General features: G+C 41.6%; 2 non-coding genes and 14 pseudogenes across 2 annotated transcripts; all 16 read left to right on the forward strand.

The window, feature by feature from the left end:
* Positions 1 to 822: 822 nt before the first annotated feature.
* On the forward strand, positions 823 to 941 carry LOC136737716 (uncharacterized; annotated as a pseudogene).
* Positions 942 to 1156: 215 nt separating this feature from the next.
* LOC136737671 (uncharacterized) lies at positions 1157 to 1275 on the forward strand (annotated as a pseudogene).
* Positions 1276 to 1490: 215 nt separating this feature from the next.
* On the forward strand, positions 1491 to 1609 carry LOC136737482 (5S ribosomal RNA). The gene has a single exon (XR_010812440.1). It is a non-coding gene; the product is annotated as a 5S ribosomal RNA (ribosomal RNA).
* A 209-nt stretch (positions 1610 to 1818) lies between these two features.
* On the forward strand, positions 1819 to 1937 carry LOC136737673 (uncharacterized; annotated as a pseudogene).
* A 215-nt stretch (positions 1938 to 2152) lies between these two features.
* LOC136737728 (uncharacterized) lies at positions 2153 to 2261 on the forward strand (annotated as a pseudogene).
* Positions 2262 to 2474: 213 nt separating this feature from the next.
* On the forward strand, positions 2475 to 2593 carry LOC136737732 (uncharacterized; annotated as a pseudogene).
* A 216-nt stretch (positions 2594 to 2809) lies between these two features.
* Positions 2810 to 2928, forward strand: LOC136737813 (uncharacterized; annotated as a pseudogene).
* A 214-nt stretch (positions 2929 to 3142) lies between these two features.
* On the forward strand, positions 3143 to 3261 carry LOC136737837 (uncharacterized; annotated as a pseudogene).
* A 214-nt stretch (positions 3262 to 3475) lies between these two features.
* LOC136737780 (uncharacterized) lies at positions 3476 to 3594 on the forward strand (annotated as a pseudogene).
* Positions 3595 to 4136: 542 nt separating this feature from the next.
* LOC136737712 (uncharacterized) lies at positions 4137 to 4255 on the forward strand (annotated as a pseudogene).
* A 214-nt stretch (positions 4256 to 4469) lies between these two features.
* Positions 4470 to 4588, forward strand: LOC136737838 (uncharacterized; annotated as a pseudogene).
* A 213-nt stretch (positions 4589 to 4801) lies between these two features.
* LOC136737781 (uncharacterized) lies at positions 4802 to 4920 on the forward strand (annotated as a pseudogene).
* A 541-nt stretch (positions 4921 to 5461) lies between these two features.
* On the forward strand, positions 5462 to 5580 carry LOC136737824 (uncharacterized; annotated as a pseudogene).
* A 216-nt stretch (positions 5581 to 5796) lies between these two features.
* LOC136737539 (uncharacterized) lies at positions 5797 to 5915 on the forward strand (annotated as a pseudogene).
* A 217-nt stretch (positions 5916 to 6132) lies between these two features.
* On the forward strand, positions 6133 to 6251 carry LOC136737649 (uncharacterized; annotated as a pseudogene).
* Positions 6252 to 12729: 6478 nt separating this feature from the next.
* LOC136737865 (U5 spliceosomal RNA) lies at positions 12730 to 12844 on the forward strand. The gene has a single exon (XR_010812487.1). It is a non-coding gene; the product is annotated as a U5 spliceosomal RNA (small nuclear RNA).
* The last annotated feature ends 4246 nt before the right edge of the window (positions 12845 to 17090 follow it).

Below are 17090 nucleotides of genomic sequence, written 5' to 3' on the forward strand. Positions count from 1 at the left end.
GTACCACTCATCTCCACTACAAATAGGAAAAAGAGGTGAGACATTCAGATGGTAGAGTCTGAATTTGGCGTAAACAGAATGAGAACATGGATCCATCATGTCTTGTTACCACTGTGCAGGCTGGTGGTGGTGGTGTAATGGTGTGGGGGATGTCTTCTTGGCACACTTTAGGCCCCTTAGTGCCAATTGGGCATCGTTTAAATGCTACGGCCTACCTGAGCATTGTTTCTGACCATGTCCATCCCTATTTGACCACCATGTACCCATCCTCTGATGGCTACTTCCAGCAGGATAATGCACCATGTCACAAAGGTCGAATCATTTCAAATTGGTTTCTTGAACATGACAATGAGTTCACTGTACTAAACTGGCCCCCACAGTCACCAGATCTCAACCCAATAGAGCATCTTTGGGATGTGGTGGAACGGGAGCTTCGTGCCCTGGATGTGCATCCCACAAATCTCCATCAACTGCAAGATGCTATCCTATCAATATGGGCCAACATTTCTAAAGAATGCTTTCAGCACCTTGTTGAAGCAATGCCACATAGAATTAAAGCAGTTCTGAAGGCGAAAGGGGGTCAAACACAGTATTAGTATGGTGTTCCTAATAATCCTTTAGGTGAGTTCATCGTAGCTCTTAATACTCTCTTTCTGTCTGGAGGAGATATAATTGAAGTATTGTACACGTACCCGGCTACTTTCAACACCCATTGCTGCACTGATATTTTTCCCTCCATTTTTCTTTATCCATTTTTTTTTTGCTGGAAGTTCCGTCAATACCCGTCAGCCTTTAAGAGACATCATGCAGCCAGGCCTCTTGGCTTGCGGCCACACCGTCCTGAACGCGCCCGATCTCGTCTGATCTCGGAAGCTAAACGGGGCAAGGGCTCGTCAGTACTTGGATGGGTGACCTCCTGGAGATATCAGGTGCTGCAAGTTATTTCGTCTCCTGGGTAACTTTATCGTAGCTCTAAATACTCTCTTTCTGTCTGGAGGAGATATAATTGAAGAATTGTACACATACCCGGCTACTTTCAACACCCTTTGCTGCACTGATATTTTTCCCTCCATTTTTCTTTTTTCTTTTTTATTTAGCTGGAAGTTCCGTCAATACCCTCCAGCCTTTAAGAGACATCATGCAGCCAGGCATCTCGGCTTGCGGCCACACCATCCTGAACGCGCCCGATCTCGTCAGATCTCGGAAGCTAAACGGGGCAGGACCTGGACAGTACATGAAAGTGAGACCTCCTGGAAATACCTGGTGCTGCAAGCTTTTACGTCTCCTGGGTAACTTTATCGTAGCTCTTAATACTCTCTATCTGTCTGGAGGAGATATAATTGAAGTATTGTACACGTACCCAGCTACTGTCAACACCATTTGCTGCACTGATATTTTTCCATCCATTTTTCTTTTTTTTTTTTTTTTTTGCTGGAAGTTCCGTCAATACCCGCCAACCTTTAAGAGACATCATGCAGCCAGGCCTCTCGGCTTGCGGCCACACCGTCCTGAATGCGCCCGATCTCGTCAGATCTCGGAAGCTAAACGGGGCAGGGCCTGGTCAGTACTTGGATGGGAGACCTCCTAGAAATACCAGGTGCTGCAAGCTTTTTACGTCTCCTGGGTAACTTCATCGTAGCTCTTAATACTCTCTTTCTGTCTCCAGGAGATATAATTGAAGAATTGTACATGTACCCGGCTACTTTCAACACCCTTTGCTGCACTGGTATATTTCCCTCTATTTTTCTTTTTTTTTTTGCTGGCAGTTCCGTCAATACCCGCCAGCCTTTAAGAGACATCATGCAGCCAGGCATCTCGGCTTGTGGCCACACCATCCTGAACGCGCCCGATCTCGTCAGATCTCGGAAGCTAAACGGGGCAGGAACTGGTCAGTACTTGAATGTGAGACCTCCTGGAAATACCTGGTGCTGCAAGCTTTTACGTCTCCTGGGTAACTTTATCGTAGCTCTTAATACTCTCTCTCTGTCTGGAGGATATATAATTGGAGAATTGTACACGTACCCGGCTACTTTCAACACCCTTTGCTGCACTGACATTTTTCCCTCCATTTTTCTTTTGTCTTTTGTATTTTGCTGGAAGTTCCATCAATACCCTCCAGCCTTTAAGAGACATCATGCAGCCAGGTCTTTTGGCTTGCGGCCACACCGTCCTGAACGCGCCCGATCTCGGAAGCTAAACGGGGCAGGGCCTTGTCAGTACTTGGATGGGAGACCTCCTGGAAATACCTGGTGCTGCAAGCTTTTTACGTCTCCTGGGTAACTTTATCGTAGCTCTTAATACTCTCTCTCTGTCTGGAGGATATATAATTGGAGAATTGTACACGTACCCGGCTACTTTCAACATCCTTTGCTGCACTGATATTTTTCCCTCCGTTTTTCTTTTTTTTTTTTTTTGCTGGAAGTTCCGTCAATACCCGCCAACCATTAAGAGACATCATGCAGCCAGGCTTCTCGGCTTGTGTCCACACCGTCCTGAAAGCGCTCGATCTCGTCAGATCGCGTAAGCTGAACGGGGCAGGTCCTGGTCAGTACTTGGATGGGTGACCTCCTGGAAATACCAGGTGCTGCAAGCTTTATACGTCTCCTGGGTAAGTTTATCATAGCTCTTCATTCTCTTTTTCTGTCTGGAGGAGATATAATTGAAGAATTGTACACGTACCCAGCTACTTTCAACACCCTTTGCTGCAGTGGTATTTTTCCCTCCATTTTTCTTTTTTCTTTTTTCTTTTGCTGGAAGTTCCGTCAATACCCTCCAGCCTTTAAGAGACATCATGCAGCCAGGCCTCTTGGCATGCGGACACATTGTCCTGAACGCGCCCGAACTCATCAGATCTCGGAAGCTAAACGGGGCAGGACCTGGTCAGTACTTGAATGTGAGACCTCCTAGAAATACCTGGTGCTGCAAGCTTTTACGTCTCCTGGGTAACTTCATCGTAGCTCTTAATAGTCTCTTTCTGTCTGGAGGAGATATAATTGAAGTATTGTACACGTACCCGGCTACTTTTAACACCCTTTGCTGCACTGATATTTTTCCCTCCATTTATCTTTTTTCTTTTTTTTTTGCTGGAAGTTCTGTCAATACCCTCCAGCCATTTAGAGACATCATGCAGCCAGGCCTCTTGGCTTGCGGCCACACCGTCCAGAATGCGCCCCATCTCGTCAGACCTTGGAAACTAAACGGGCCAGGGCCTGGTTAGTACTTAGATGGGTGACCTCCTGGAAATACCAGGTGATAAAAGCTTTTTACGTATCCTGTGTAACTTTATCGTAGCTCTTAATACTCTCTTTCTGTCTGGAGGAGATATAATTGAAGTATTGTACACGTACCTGGCTACTTTCAACATCCCTTGCTGCACTGATATTTTTCCCTCCGTTTTTCTTTTTTTTTTTTTTTTGCTGGAAGTTCCGTCAATACCCGCCAACCATTAAGAGACATCATGCAGCCATGCTTCTCGGCTTGTGTCCACACCGTCCTGAACGCGCTCGATCTCGTCAGATCGCGTAAGCTGAACGGGGCAGGTCCTGGTCAGTACTTGGATGGGTGACCTCCTGGAAGTACCAGGTGCTGCAAGCTTTTTACGTCTCCTGGGTAACTTCATCGTAGCTCGTAATACTCGCTTTCTGTCTGGAGGTGTTATAATTGAGGAATTGTACACGTACCCGGCAACTTTCAACAGCCTTTGCTGCACTGATATTTTTCCCTCCATTTCTCTTTTTTTTGCTTGAAGTTCCGTCAATACCCGCCAGCCTTTAAGAGACATCATGCAGCCAGGCTTTTTGGCTTGCGGCCACACCGTCCTGAACGAGCCCGATCTTGTCATATCTTGGAAGCAAAACGTGGCAGGGCCTGGTCAGTATTTGGATTGGTGACCTCCTGGAAAAACTAGGTACTGCAAGCTTATTACGTCTCTTGGGTAACTTCATCGTAGCTGTTAATAATCTCTTTCTGTCTGGAGGAGATACAATTGAAGAAATGTACACGTACCCGGCAACTTTCTAACACCCTTTGCTGCACTGATATTTTTCCCTCCATTTTTCTTTTTTCTTTTTTCTTTTGCTGGAAGTTCCGTCAATACCCTCCAGCCTTTAAGAGACATCATGCAGCCAGGCCTCTTGGCATGCGGACACATTGTCCTGAACGCGCCCGAACTCATCAGATCTCGGAAGCTAAACGGGGCAGGACCTGGTCAGTACTTGAATGGGTGACCTCCTAGAAATACCTGGTGCTGCAAGCTTTTACGTCTCCTGGGTAACTTCATCGTAGCTCTTAATAGTCTCTTTCTGTCTGGAGGAGATATAATTGAAGTATTGTACACGTACCCGGCTACTTTTAACACCCTTTGCTGCACTGATATTTTTCCCTCCATTTATCTTTTTTCTTTTTTTTTTGCTGGAAGTTCTGTCAATACCCTCCAGCCATTTAGAGACATCATGCAGCCAGGCCTCTTGGCTTGCGGCCACACCGTCCAGAATGCGCCCCATCTCGTCAGACCTTGGAAACTAAACGGGCCAGGGCCTGGTTAGTACTTAGATGGGTGACCTCCTGGAAATACCAGGTGATAAAAGCTTTTTACGTATCCTGTGTAACTTTATCGTAGCTCTTAATACTCTCTTTCTGTCTGGAGGAGATATAATTGAAGTATTGTACACGTACCTGGCTACTTTCAACATCCCTTGCTGCACTGATATTTTTCCCTCCGTTTTTCTTTTTTTTTTTTTTTGCTGGAAGTTCCGTCAATACCCGCCAACCATTAAGAGACATCATGCAGCCATGCTTCTCGGCTTGTGTCCACACCGTCCTGAACGCGCTCGATCTCGTCAGATCGCGTAAGCTGAACGGGGCAGGTCCTGGTCAGTACTTGGATGGGTGACCTCCTGGAAGTACCAGGTGCTGCAAGCTTTTTACGTCTCCTGGGTATCTTCATCGTAGCTCGTAATACTCTCTTTCTGTCTGGAGGTGTTATAATTGAGGAATTGTACACGTACCCGGCAACTTTCAACAGCCTTTGCTGCACTGATATTTTTCCCTCCATTTCTCTTTTTTTTGCTTGAAGTTCCGTCAATACCCGCCAGCCTTTAAGAGACATCATGCAGCCAGGCTTTTTGGCTTGCGGCCACACCGTCCTGAACGAGCCCGATCTTGTCATATCTTGGAAGCAAAACGTGGCAGGGCCTGGTCAGTATTTGGATTGGTGACCTCCTGGAAAAACTAGGTACTGCAAGCTTATTACGTCTCTTGGGTAACTTCATCGTAGCTGTTAATAATCTCTTTCTGTCTGGAGGAGATACAATTGAAGAAATGTACACGTACCCGGCAACTTTCTAACACCCTTTGCTGCACTGATATTTTTCCCTCCATTTTTCTTTTTTCTTTTTTTTTTGCTGGAAGTTCCGTCAATACCCTCCAGCCTTTATGAGACATCAGGCAGCCAGGCTTCTCGGTTTGAAGCCACACCGTCCTGAACGCGCCCGATCTCGTCATATCTCAGATTCTAAACGGGGCAGGGCCTGGTCAGTACTTGGATGGGTGACCTCCTGGAAATACCAGGTGCTGCGAGCTTTTTACGTCTCCTGGGTAACTTCATCGTAGCTCTTAATACTCTCTTTCAGTCTGGAGGAGATATAATTGAAGAATTGTACACGTACCCGGCTAATTTCAACACCCTTTGCTGCACTGATATTTTTCCCTCCATTTTTCTTTTTTCTTTTTTTTTTTGCTGGAAGTTCCGTCAATACCCTCCAGCCTTTAAGACACATCATGCAGCCTGGCGTCTCGGCTTGCGGCCACACCGTCCTGAACGCGCCCGATCTCGTCAGATCTCGGAAGCTAAACGGGGCAGGACCTGGTCAGTACTTGAATGTGAGACCTCCTGGAAATACCTGGTGCTGCAAGCTTTTACGTCTGCTGGGTAACTTTATCGTAGCTCTTAATACTCTCTATCTGTCTGGAGGAGATATAATTGAAGTATTGTACACGTACCCAGCTACTGTCAACACCCTTTGCTGCACTGATATTTTTCCATCCATTTTTCTTTTTTTTTTTTTTTTTTCTGCTGGAAGTTCCGTCAATACACTCCAGCCTTTTAGAGACATCATGCAGCCAGGCCTCTTGGCTTGCGGCCACACCGTTTTGAACGTGCCCGATCTCGTCAGACCTTGGAAACTAAACGGGCCAGGGCCTGGTTAGTACTTGGATGGGTGACCTCCAGGAAATACCAGGTGATGCAAGCTTTTTACGTCTCCTGGGTAACTTTATCGTAGCTCTTAATACTCTTTATCTGTCTGGAGGAGATATAATTGAAGTATTGTACACTTTGTCTTAGGGACAGTCTGGCTAGCAGTGACTGAGTGGTTGACAGACGACAAGCAACGGAATGTACGTGCTCTGTGATGTCATAGCAGTCAGCTGAGAGAGGCTCGTGATGTCATCGCTGAGCTGTCTGTCTGTCTGTCTGTCTCTCTCTCTCTCTTTCTCTCTCTCTCTCTCTCTCTCTCTCTCTCCTCTCAATTCAATTCATTTGTATTGTCAAAGCAATTGGACATACATACATTCATACATACATATATATATATATATATATATATATACATACATACATACATCCATACATGCTAGAAAGTCATTACTATGTTATCTTAAAGGCTAACTAAGCAGAACATATATCATTATAGAACAGAGTTCATAGGTCAACACATGGTTTTAGGGAACAGGCACGTAGGTCATACCGTTTGACATTGTCTCTAAGGTTCTCATCGTAAATAACAAACAGAAATCAAACTATCTTCTGGGCTGACCTTCTAGCTTGACCGTATCTTTCTTAAGTATACAAGAGAGAAAAACAGGTGTAAGAAAATAATTTCTAATTTTCCTTCTACACATATATACATACATACATACATATGTAGCGTTATGTTGGGTGTATTTGGATAAGAGCATTTGGGCTCTGAGCTGAAGCACTGTTCTAAAGAAGACCTCTCCCCCCCCAAAGTTATCAGATTTCCTTAGCTCATCAGCTTGGAACTGGTTTGCATCAAAGTGACAGTTTTGGGGAGGATGGCACCGAGAAGAGGCCAAATAGTTTGGAATTCTGCTATGAGATGTCTGGAGAAAGGGGCCTGTAGGTGATAAAAACTCTTTGAAGTGGATGAGAGCCGAAATCCCGACATAGAGCTACGAACCCAGGCCAACCGGCATTTCCAAAAGATGGCATGGATTGACATCAGTCATAAATAAAGCCTCCCTCCAATAGGACACTGGGGGCTGAAACCGAAATCCAATCTCAAGAACTCAGGGACCAATCACCTACTGATCTGACAGACTATAAGGAACAGCGGACAGTCTTTCTCTCTCTCTCTCTCTCACCTGAACCAGAAACTCGCTGCCACAGCTCAACCTGTAGCTCTGTTGCCAGAACCGGAATCAGAAACCAACCAAGTCTTTGCCGGCAACAGAAGAGTTAAACTGGGAGAAGGAGATTGAGCGAATAATTATTTTAAAGGACTTTATTAAATAAATAACTTTACAGACCCACCTGATCAGTGGAGTTTTACAGCTGGACAATTGACTAAGTCGACTGAATACCAAAGTGTCAGTCACTTAAATAGCTATTTGAGTCTTAAGAAACTTGACCCTTGGAACAAACAGGGCCCTGCTTTCCTCAAAGACTTTGTCTTCAAGTAACTACGGTGGAACCCTGCTTACAAAGAAGATTTTGTGCACAACCTTGGAGCCTTCAAACCAATGGAAAATCTGTTTGGAAAAGACTCTACATTCGCGAAACCCCAACTTCCAGGTGCATCGACTGAGTGGAAGTTCTTGGACAAAGCCGAACCGGACTGCCTTTGTTCCAAACCACACGGACCTCGTGCCGTGTGCTGTTATCTGAGCCCGAAGCCAGAGAGGCCTCTCTGCGACGAAGTTCACATAAGTTTAACAGTTTGGAGTTTGTGATTCATGACATTTGAGAAATCAATTAGAAATGTTAATCTGTGATTCATAACTCTAGAATGTGTAATATCATTTAGTTTTCTTAAATATAAATGTGAGTTGCATTAAACTGTTTTGTTGATAATTTTAGAAATAAAATCTGTCAACGCCGAGAAATATCTTCTCATTCCTGTTTAACTGTTTAGTCTGAAATTGACACAAGTTAATAGACATTAGATTATTGGTGGCCCTGCCTATCCTCAATCATTGAATAATAATCAGTTAAGGGAAATTGTGGTAACAAATAGGATCTTTCTCGGCACCTAAACGTAAATGAGACTGATATATATATAACGAGAAGTTACCTGACATAAATACTAACCTGCGTAGTTATTTAATGTCTGACTAATAATACTAACGAGAGACTCACCTTCGTCTTACTAACCGGTATTGTAGTCAATGTGTTTATAACCTTTTTTGTTTAACGATTTGTTAAACGGAATGTACGTGCTCTGTGCTGTCATAGCAGTAAGCTGAGAGAGGCTCGTCATGTCATCGCTGAGCTGGCTGGCTGGCTCTCTGTGTGTGTGTGTGTGTGTGTGTGTGTGTGTGTCTCTCTGTCTGTCTGTCTGTCTGTCTCTCTCTCCCTCTCAATTCAATTCATTTGTATTGTCAAAGCAATTGGACATGCATACATACATACATACATATATATGGAAAATAAACAATACGTGTACATCTCTTTCTGCATTAGTGGTGCCCTCACAGATGTGCAAGTTACATGACAGACAGACAGACAGACACACACACACTTTCACACACAGACAGACAGACACAGACACACACAGACACACACACACACATACTTTGACAGACAGACAGACAGACACACGCATATTATGGGTCTTTGTTGGGTAGTGAAATGGGTAGCATCAGTCGCAGTGTGGGTAATGTCAGGGAGCCAATCATAGTCCCCGTTATTTGCATATCGTGGCGCAAAGCATTCTGGGAAAAGTAACTTAACACGTTTAGTCATGTATTTGTCCATAGTTTACACATGAGATGAAAGAGACAGTATGACGTATTGAGCACCTAGGATTCCTCATGTGTATGTGAGGGGCAGAGGAACCGGATCCCAAGTGTGCGTCCCAGGTGCTATAGGTTTCAAAGCATGCAGGGGAATAGGCACCCCACCCTGACACCTATAGAAGACTGGATAGGGAGATATAAATAGCAATGGGGAGACTCTTGTACTTGGTGTGGCTCTATCCATATAGTGGGGCCAGCAGGTGCAGCAATAGAAGCTCAGCCTGGGGAGACTGGATTTAGCATTTCCTCTCCATTTTGATAACTATCCATAATCATTTCTGCAAAATACTTCTATGATACCTATGTATGTTTTTTACTTGTACTATATTATACTATCAAGTATCAGTGTACACATACAATGTGACCTGTTACATTAATACAGAGGCCACGGAAGGCCAGATCACTAATAGCCACTGTCCCCTGATATTACACTTTTTTACAATCACTTTGGCACTCATTTCAGAACCTTGATGTCATTTTTCAAAACTCTTGACACTAAACTCACACCCGATGATCAAAATGCACATTTTTCAAAACTCTAACACTTTTTTACAATTGCTTGGATACAATACACATCAACCTCAGATCATTTGTTCATTGAACTAAAATGACACAACTTAACATCAAAGTATTACCATTTCAAAATGCAATTCACACATTACATCTGAGATCACTGTCTATTCATTTCATTACAAAGATCTAACTATCAATTGATACAGCTGCTCAAAATGATAAGTGACTGTTGCATTACTCTTAATGCATAATTTTATGGAAACTGACAAACAATATTCCATGTTTCGATCATGAAAGTTTCAGGATAATGAGATCCATTGACATCAATAAACGAGGAGCATGAACCAGTTGGACTACATTATCTATGGATGTAATATTTCATCATCATTCATCATCATGTAGCACTTTTCCACACCATGTGTGCAGTGTGGAAGGAAAGTTAGAAATTTTTTCTCTAATACCTGTTTTTCTCTCTTGTATACTTAAGAAAGATAAGGTCAAGCTAGAAGGTCAGGCCAGAAGGTAGTTTGATTTCTGTTTGTTATTTACGATGAGAATCTTGGAGACAATGTCAAACAGTATGATTGAAGTGCCTGCTCCCTAATCCATGTGTTGATCTATGAACTCTGTCCTATAATGATATAAATTCTGCTTAGCTAACTTTTAAGATAACATAGTAATGACTTTCTGATTATAACCAGCTCTTTGATTTTTGTGTATAAAAGCTCTGACTGTTAAAATGAAGGCAGAGCGACTTTGGGATCTACTTGAGTCACTGTTCCTCTCCACGCTGCGTGTATTAAAGGCATTGCAACTAACGCTCCAACCTGGTTGAAGATGATTGTTCTTCCACATCAGATTTGACATTACTGTATGTATGCAGGCCCTTGTAATTGCTTTTCCAATACTGCCAACTGGTTATTGATGATTGATTTCACATTGTGGTACGAGTATCGAGTGAAATGAGTGCTATCCACCCCAGCAACACAGTGATAACATGGAGCCGGCAAGTCATCCAGGTCACAATAGAGGTCAAGCAGTGGGAGGAGGAAGACGTGGTGGTCAAAGGAATGGAAGGGGACATGCACCCCTTCTGAGAGGTGGTCGTGGGCCTCGTCATAGAGGAGGGCTTAGGCCTCACCAGAGAGGCAGCCATGGGCCTCATTTGAGAGGTGTTGGGGGAACGTGGTAGAGGACAAGGCCACGGACCAGACAGCGGCAGCAACAGCAAATAGTGTCCAGTGAAATCCGAGAAATAGTTGTAGAGCATGTTGTAAATCATGGCATGACCATGACTGAGGCAGCTACAATGATTCAATCAAACCTCAGAATCAACTCAGGATCAACTGTGGCCTCAATCATCAGAAATTTCCGTACTGAGAAGCAGCAAGTCTTCAGCATGCACTAAACATTAGGCTACTCTCAATTGTCAAATGACTGTATACTGCATACCAATGTGTAGCACAGAGTATAGTGTGCCTTTTGAAAGAAATGCAGACAGAGTGAAGCAGCTGATGACTGAGTATGTTCAGGTATGTTCAGTTTCAAGATGCCTCTTGTGAAAAATGGTTGTGAGAACCTGAACCTGAACACAGGGCTGATGGAAATTTAGAAGTACAGTAATCAATCCTTTGTTTTGCTTTTTACACTAAGCCAGGTGAGGAACACTGCAGTTGACATTTTACTGTAGTTTTGTTCTTTTTTGTAGCTAATTATTGTTGCATGGATTCAAAGAAACCTATGGTGTGATTTGATTGTATTGCATCAATACATTTCAGATTTTGTTCAATGATTCCACTGTGTCTGTAGTATTCTCTCTACTAGTCCCAGTGATGTATTTATGTGTAGTACCATAATGAAACATGTATCACATATTTTGTACTACAATATTTAATGATTGTACGAACAACTACACAGTGAAACTATCGGTATCTTCTGTGTTACTATGTTACTATGGTATTTCATGATAAATTAGTTATTTGAACCAACAAGTCTGCAAGTGCAAGGTTTCTTTAAAGTTATGTAAGGCTGTCCAATGTTCAAAACATTGTATTGTGCAGTGTTACAAGTGATGACCGTTTTGAGTTTTGTGTCTAGAGTTTTGAAAAATGACATCAAGGTTCTGAAATGAGTGACAAAGTGATTGTAAAAAACTGTATATTCATCCTATTTAATGTGCTCTTTTAAAATGTACTTTTCTTTTTTATGTTGCCATTTCTGTTCTACCAATGTTTCAGTTGTTAGCCAAAGATTGACAGAGTACATCTCATACACACAGGCCAGACAGCAAGGATTTCTTTTTGAAATTCAATTACAAATGCTGCATGAATTCATCAATACGATTAGAGCTCCTGAAAACTCACTTAACAGCATCTCATTAGCAGTGAAAAGAAACCAAGAAAGTTGGGACAGTCGACTATTTACCACTATGTAACATCACCTTTTCTTTTAATAACACTTATTAAGCACTTGGGCACTGAAGACACCACTTGGTTAAGTTTAGCAAGCGGGATTTTCCCCCATTCATCCATTATGCATTTCCTCAGCTGCGCAACTGCACAGGGCCTTCGTTGTCTTAATTTGCACTTCATAGTGCGCCACACATTCTCAATTCGGAGACAGGTCAGGACTGCAGGCAGGCCATGCTAGCACCCGCACTCTCTGCCTACGCAACCATGCGCTTGAAATCTGGGCAGAATGTGGTTTGGCGTTATCCTGCTGAAAAATCCAGGGACGTCCCTGGAAAAGATGATGTCTGGATGGCAGCATATGTTGCTCCAAAATGTGTACATCTCTTTCTGCAAAAATGGTGCCCTCACAGATGTGCGAGTTACATGACAGACAGACACTCATACACACTGTCACACCCACACACACACACACACTTTCACAGACAGACACATGCACACACACTCACTTTCACACAGAGACAGACACACAAACACAGAGACAGACACACACACTTACAGACACACACACACACACTCACTTTCACACAGAGACACACAAACACATACACTTTCACACAGACACACACACACATACATACATACATATATAAGGAAAAGAAACAATACATTTAAAAATCACAAAAAGATGTAATAAAGTACAGAAAATCTAAATGTAATAAAATGTGATCTTTAATACACACAAATATGTATGGCTGGTCGGATGTGTCTTGGACTCGGGTTCCTCTTCATTACGTATAATGCTTTTGCCTTTTGCTATAGCTTTCCGTGGAGGGGATCGTGGGTGAGTTTGTACCATTCTTGGGAGGCTCTGCCTTGTTGGGGCGGAGCTGTGATCCAGGTGAACAGCAGATCGGACATAGGTGGGCATGTGGGCGGAGGAGGAAGGCCGGTCAAGCAAATAAGCTTGCTAAGGTACGCAGCAGCAGCAAGCAGCCCCACCATCCAGTCAGCCAGCCAGTCTGGCTGGCAGTGACTGAGTGGTTGACAGACGGCAAGCAACGGAATGTACGTGCTCTGTGATGTCATAGGAGTCACCTGAGAGAGATGTTTGTGATGTCATCGCTGAGCTGGCTGGCTCTGTGTGTCTTGCTGGCTGTGTGTGTGTGTGTGAGAGAGAGAGAGACTTTTTGACTTTTATCAGACTTCATTGCCTGTTTGCAACACGCAATAATTCATACAAAAGAAAATAAATAAATAAATAAAAAATAGTGTTCCCCTTTGTTTGTCTCCCCCCAACAAGCATTAACTCCGCCACTGATCTGTACACTTTTAAAGAAAGCAACCCAATACACACAACAAAACAACCATCAAATACTAAACCCTATAAATGAATTACATAATAAAAACCAACTCCCCGTCATACAATTCACAAAGGGCATCATTAATACACCAGACCTGTTCAAAACTCTCCAAATCATTCATCAGCCTGTAATAGTTAAACTCTAGTCTGACTCTGCACTTGACCAGCATGGCAAACACTCTCACTGCATCCTCACTGCCCTCCCCACACACTCTGTTCTTCCTAGTCTTATAGACGGCCATTTTAGCCTGGCCCAGCAAGAAGTTTACCAGCTGGTCCACATGTTTGGTCTTTCTGGTGTATCGCGCCCCTAAAATAAAAACCTTTGTGTTAAAAATCAGGTTAAGATCAGTAAAAAGACGAGTTAAAAGACTAAAAATGGGTGACAACCGAGAGCAAGTGCTGAAACAGTGAAACACGGTCTCTCTCTGAGCACAGAATGGGCAGGCGTCGGACACAGCAGGGTTAAGAACAGTAATAAAAGAATTGACAGCAATAATGGTGTGTAACACCCTCCACTGCAGATTGCCAGCTCTCTTATTGAGGGGGGCTTGTACAGGCTTCTCCAGGCGGGCGCAGTGTCTTCCCCCAGCCCCAGCCTGTAAAGTAATTTTAGGAATCACAAAGAAACAGTTGAAAGTGCTAAATAAGTATTTTGATGCACCATATTAATTTAGGAAATTTACATGTTGTTTTTCATCAGCTTCTGTATCTGATGGCTCCACATCACTGGCTGGATTGACAGCAACGACACTCTAAAAAAAGAAGTGTTAAGTTTGAGCATTCAGGACTTGTTTTGAAGATCCTGAATATCACTGGTCCACAATTTATCTGTGAAACTATGGGTTAATCTCCATATACAAAATACTTTTCACACACACTTTAAATTTACAACTAAATTTACATGTTGATGTCTTTCGTCAGCTTCTGTATTTGATGGCTCAATATAACTGGTTGCATTAACAGCAACGGCACACTACAAGAAAATAACATTATATTTAAACATTCAGGACTGGTTTAGCATCACCTCGAATATCCCTAGCCCTTGAGGTCAATTGTTATTGTGGTCTTCAAGACCAGTGCTTCTCAACCTTAGTCCTGGAGGAGGCCCACTGTCTGCTGATTTTCATTACAACAACATTGTAGGTTATATCAGTGACTGTGGTCCTAAAGTACCCCTATGCCTGCTGTTTTTTTTCCAGTTGAGCTCTTAATTACCTAATTGGCTTAACTGAAGCCATTTAACCCTTTTCCCAGGTCTTTGGTTGTTGATGAGTTACAAAGAGCTGGATTGTGGCCCGCCATGACTGGAAGTGAAGAACACTCACTCTAGGCCTTTAACTTAATGTTCATATGTAGGGGCCTATCCATCTGATTTGTTTTTGCACATTTATTAACAGAAAAAATGATGGTACGTGAAATCATCTGAGCTGAAAAATATAATGTTCCACCAATAATAAAATAAATGTATTAATTAAAATTATAGAGATAATAGAATGTTCACAGATTATTAGTTCAGAAAATAAAATATTTTTTTATATCTTAAATAGAATTAACACTCAAATCAGTTGTAGGGTAAACAAGGTCTATTTTTTGGATTGATTTTATAATTATACATGTATGGCTGCATGAAGCTTACCTGAGAATCTGATATTTTAGTAACTTTGTTGCTTCTTGTTGGGTAGTCCACGTTTGCCGCCGTTCTTTTTCTGTAAATGTAAATCAAAAGGCAATAATTACATACTGTAATTAAAATACAAAAAGTATAAACATTGTATTATTATTTTTTTATCCTGTTTCTCCATCTCGATGCTGTTCTTTTTGGAATTGCATATCTAGGTTTACTTAAATACTGTTTATAAGATTGTAAACTCATCATCCAAATTTCTTCATTTGCCAAACTTTATGTAGTGCGCTTGCAGTTTCAGAAGAAGAAAAAAAACTGTAACAGATGGGATATGTAGTACTTTATACTCGAGTGGTCTATGCGATTACACCCTGTTGGTGTTATTAAGAACGCCAAGTACCAGAATGCAGAGCGGGACTGTTTTTTGTGCCGTGACTTGTCGGGGGAAAAACGCGCAGAAAAAACGGACGAGAAGGTGAAGGTAGTATGGCGGTGATGCACGCGTTGGTGAAGTGGGAAAGCGGGGTCGACAAAGACTCTTACAGCGTGATTCCCACTGCTTGCTTTCGCAATTTTGATTTATTCAGCATTGCTGATGATGACGAAGAGACGACTCGAAACTTCAGAGCAGAGTGGAGAGACACGAACAAACCTCCAAAAGGTGGATGGCCTGTCCATGAAGCGCAGATCATTATGACTGGTAACAATGTTTATTTAAAAAAAAAAAACATTAAAGTCTTTACATGCTATTTGATATATACAATCACAGTATATTTGAAATGAATGTTTAAGTTATTAATGTGTTGTACTTCTAACATACTCTTATAACATGGTAGGTGGTGGTGAGGGCGCTAAAAACTCGTCATACATGACTGGCATTTGTAAGAACGATTTATTGTGTGTTGTGCTTTACAATAAAATCCCCCAAATCACAAAATAAATTAAACCAGATATAATTTAACTTCAGTTTTGATTCAGTGTTGGCTGTTCATCTTAATTTGTATGGTCAAAGCACAGTATTTTTATGACAAATAAATATAATCCCCAAATATCTGTGGACATAATGCAGGGTTTTATTTATTTTATTTTTATTTTAGGAAAAGAAGGCGAACTAAGAAGAAAACTTAATGACCTAACAAAAATGCCCTGTCCTAAAATGAAGAGAGTACCTAAACCAAACAAAAAACTTCAAATTTCAGATGATAGTGACCTTGATGAACCACAGTTACCGGTGAGATAATTACTGCAAATATTAAATAAATGTATTGCAGGATTGTTTTTTTTTAATCATATTCATATATATATATATTTTCATTTTAAACTCTTTTCCTCTCTGAATACAGCACAAAATAAGAAAGAAAACCGATGGAGCTTCAAGAATTAGATCCCGTCATATTCTACAGACATTTAAAGAGTCCAGTGAAGTTGAGCTACAGCAAAACGTTAAGCAGCTCGAAAAGGAAAACACAAGACTTAAAAATGAAAACCAATGTCTTCGAAACCGTATGGTTGATGGTAAGTTTTTTTATTTATAGCAAATAATTCCTTACCTTGATAAATGTTATTCTTCAGTAATTTAGATTCCAGAGTAATGTATTATAGTTGATCATACTGAAGTAATCTAGAACCACAATACAGACTCTTAATGTGCACTGTCTAATAGTTTAATAATACTGATTATTAAATAAAGTTTTTCAACATAACTTCATAATCCTACATTAATGACTATATGCATTACATTAGACCTGGAAATTCTTGTATTTTATCTTTTTTATTTTTTTTGTAGCTAATGTTAATGACCCACAAAAAGGTCAGTTTGCCAATAACATAGAGCAAGTCTCTCAAGTATAATTGCAGGCATTGATGGTTTTGTTTTCACTTTGCATTAAATATATTACTAGAAATGATTATCATTTAATACTAAGGTTTTTTTCTCCAGAGATTCCAGACCTTTTGGACAATCTGAAAAAAATTGTAACAAAAGCCACATTTATCAGCAATGAAGACAAAAGTGTGTCACCATCAAGTGGTTCTGACAGCCCCACAGCAAATTGTTCTGAATCTGACAAAGAATCACCAAAACAGGTATAACACTCTTGGTCTACAATATTACAAAGACAAGGTAAAAATATATATATTGAAA

Source organism: Amia ocellicauda, unplaced genomic scaffold, assembly GCF_036373705.1.
Source record: "Amia ocellicauda isolate fAmiCal2 unplaced genomic scaffold, fAmiCal2.hap1 HAP1_SCAFFOLD_54, whole genome shotgun sequence".
Lineage (NCBI taxonomy): Eukaryota > Metazoa > Chordata > Actinopteri > Amiiformes > Amiidae > Amia > Amia ocellicauda.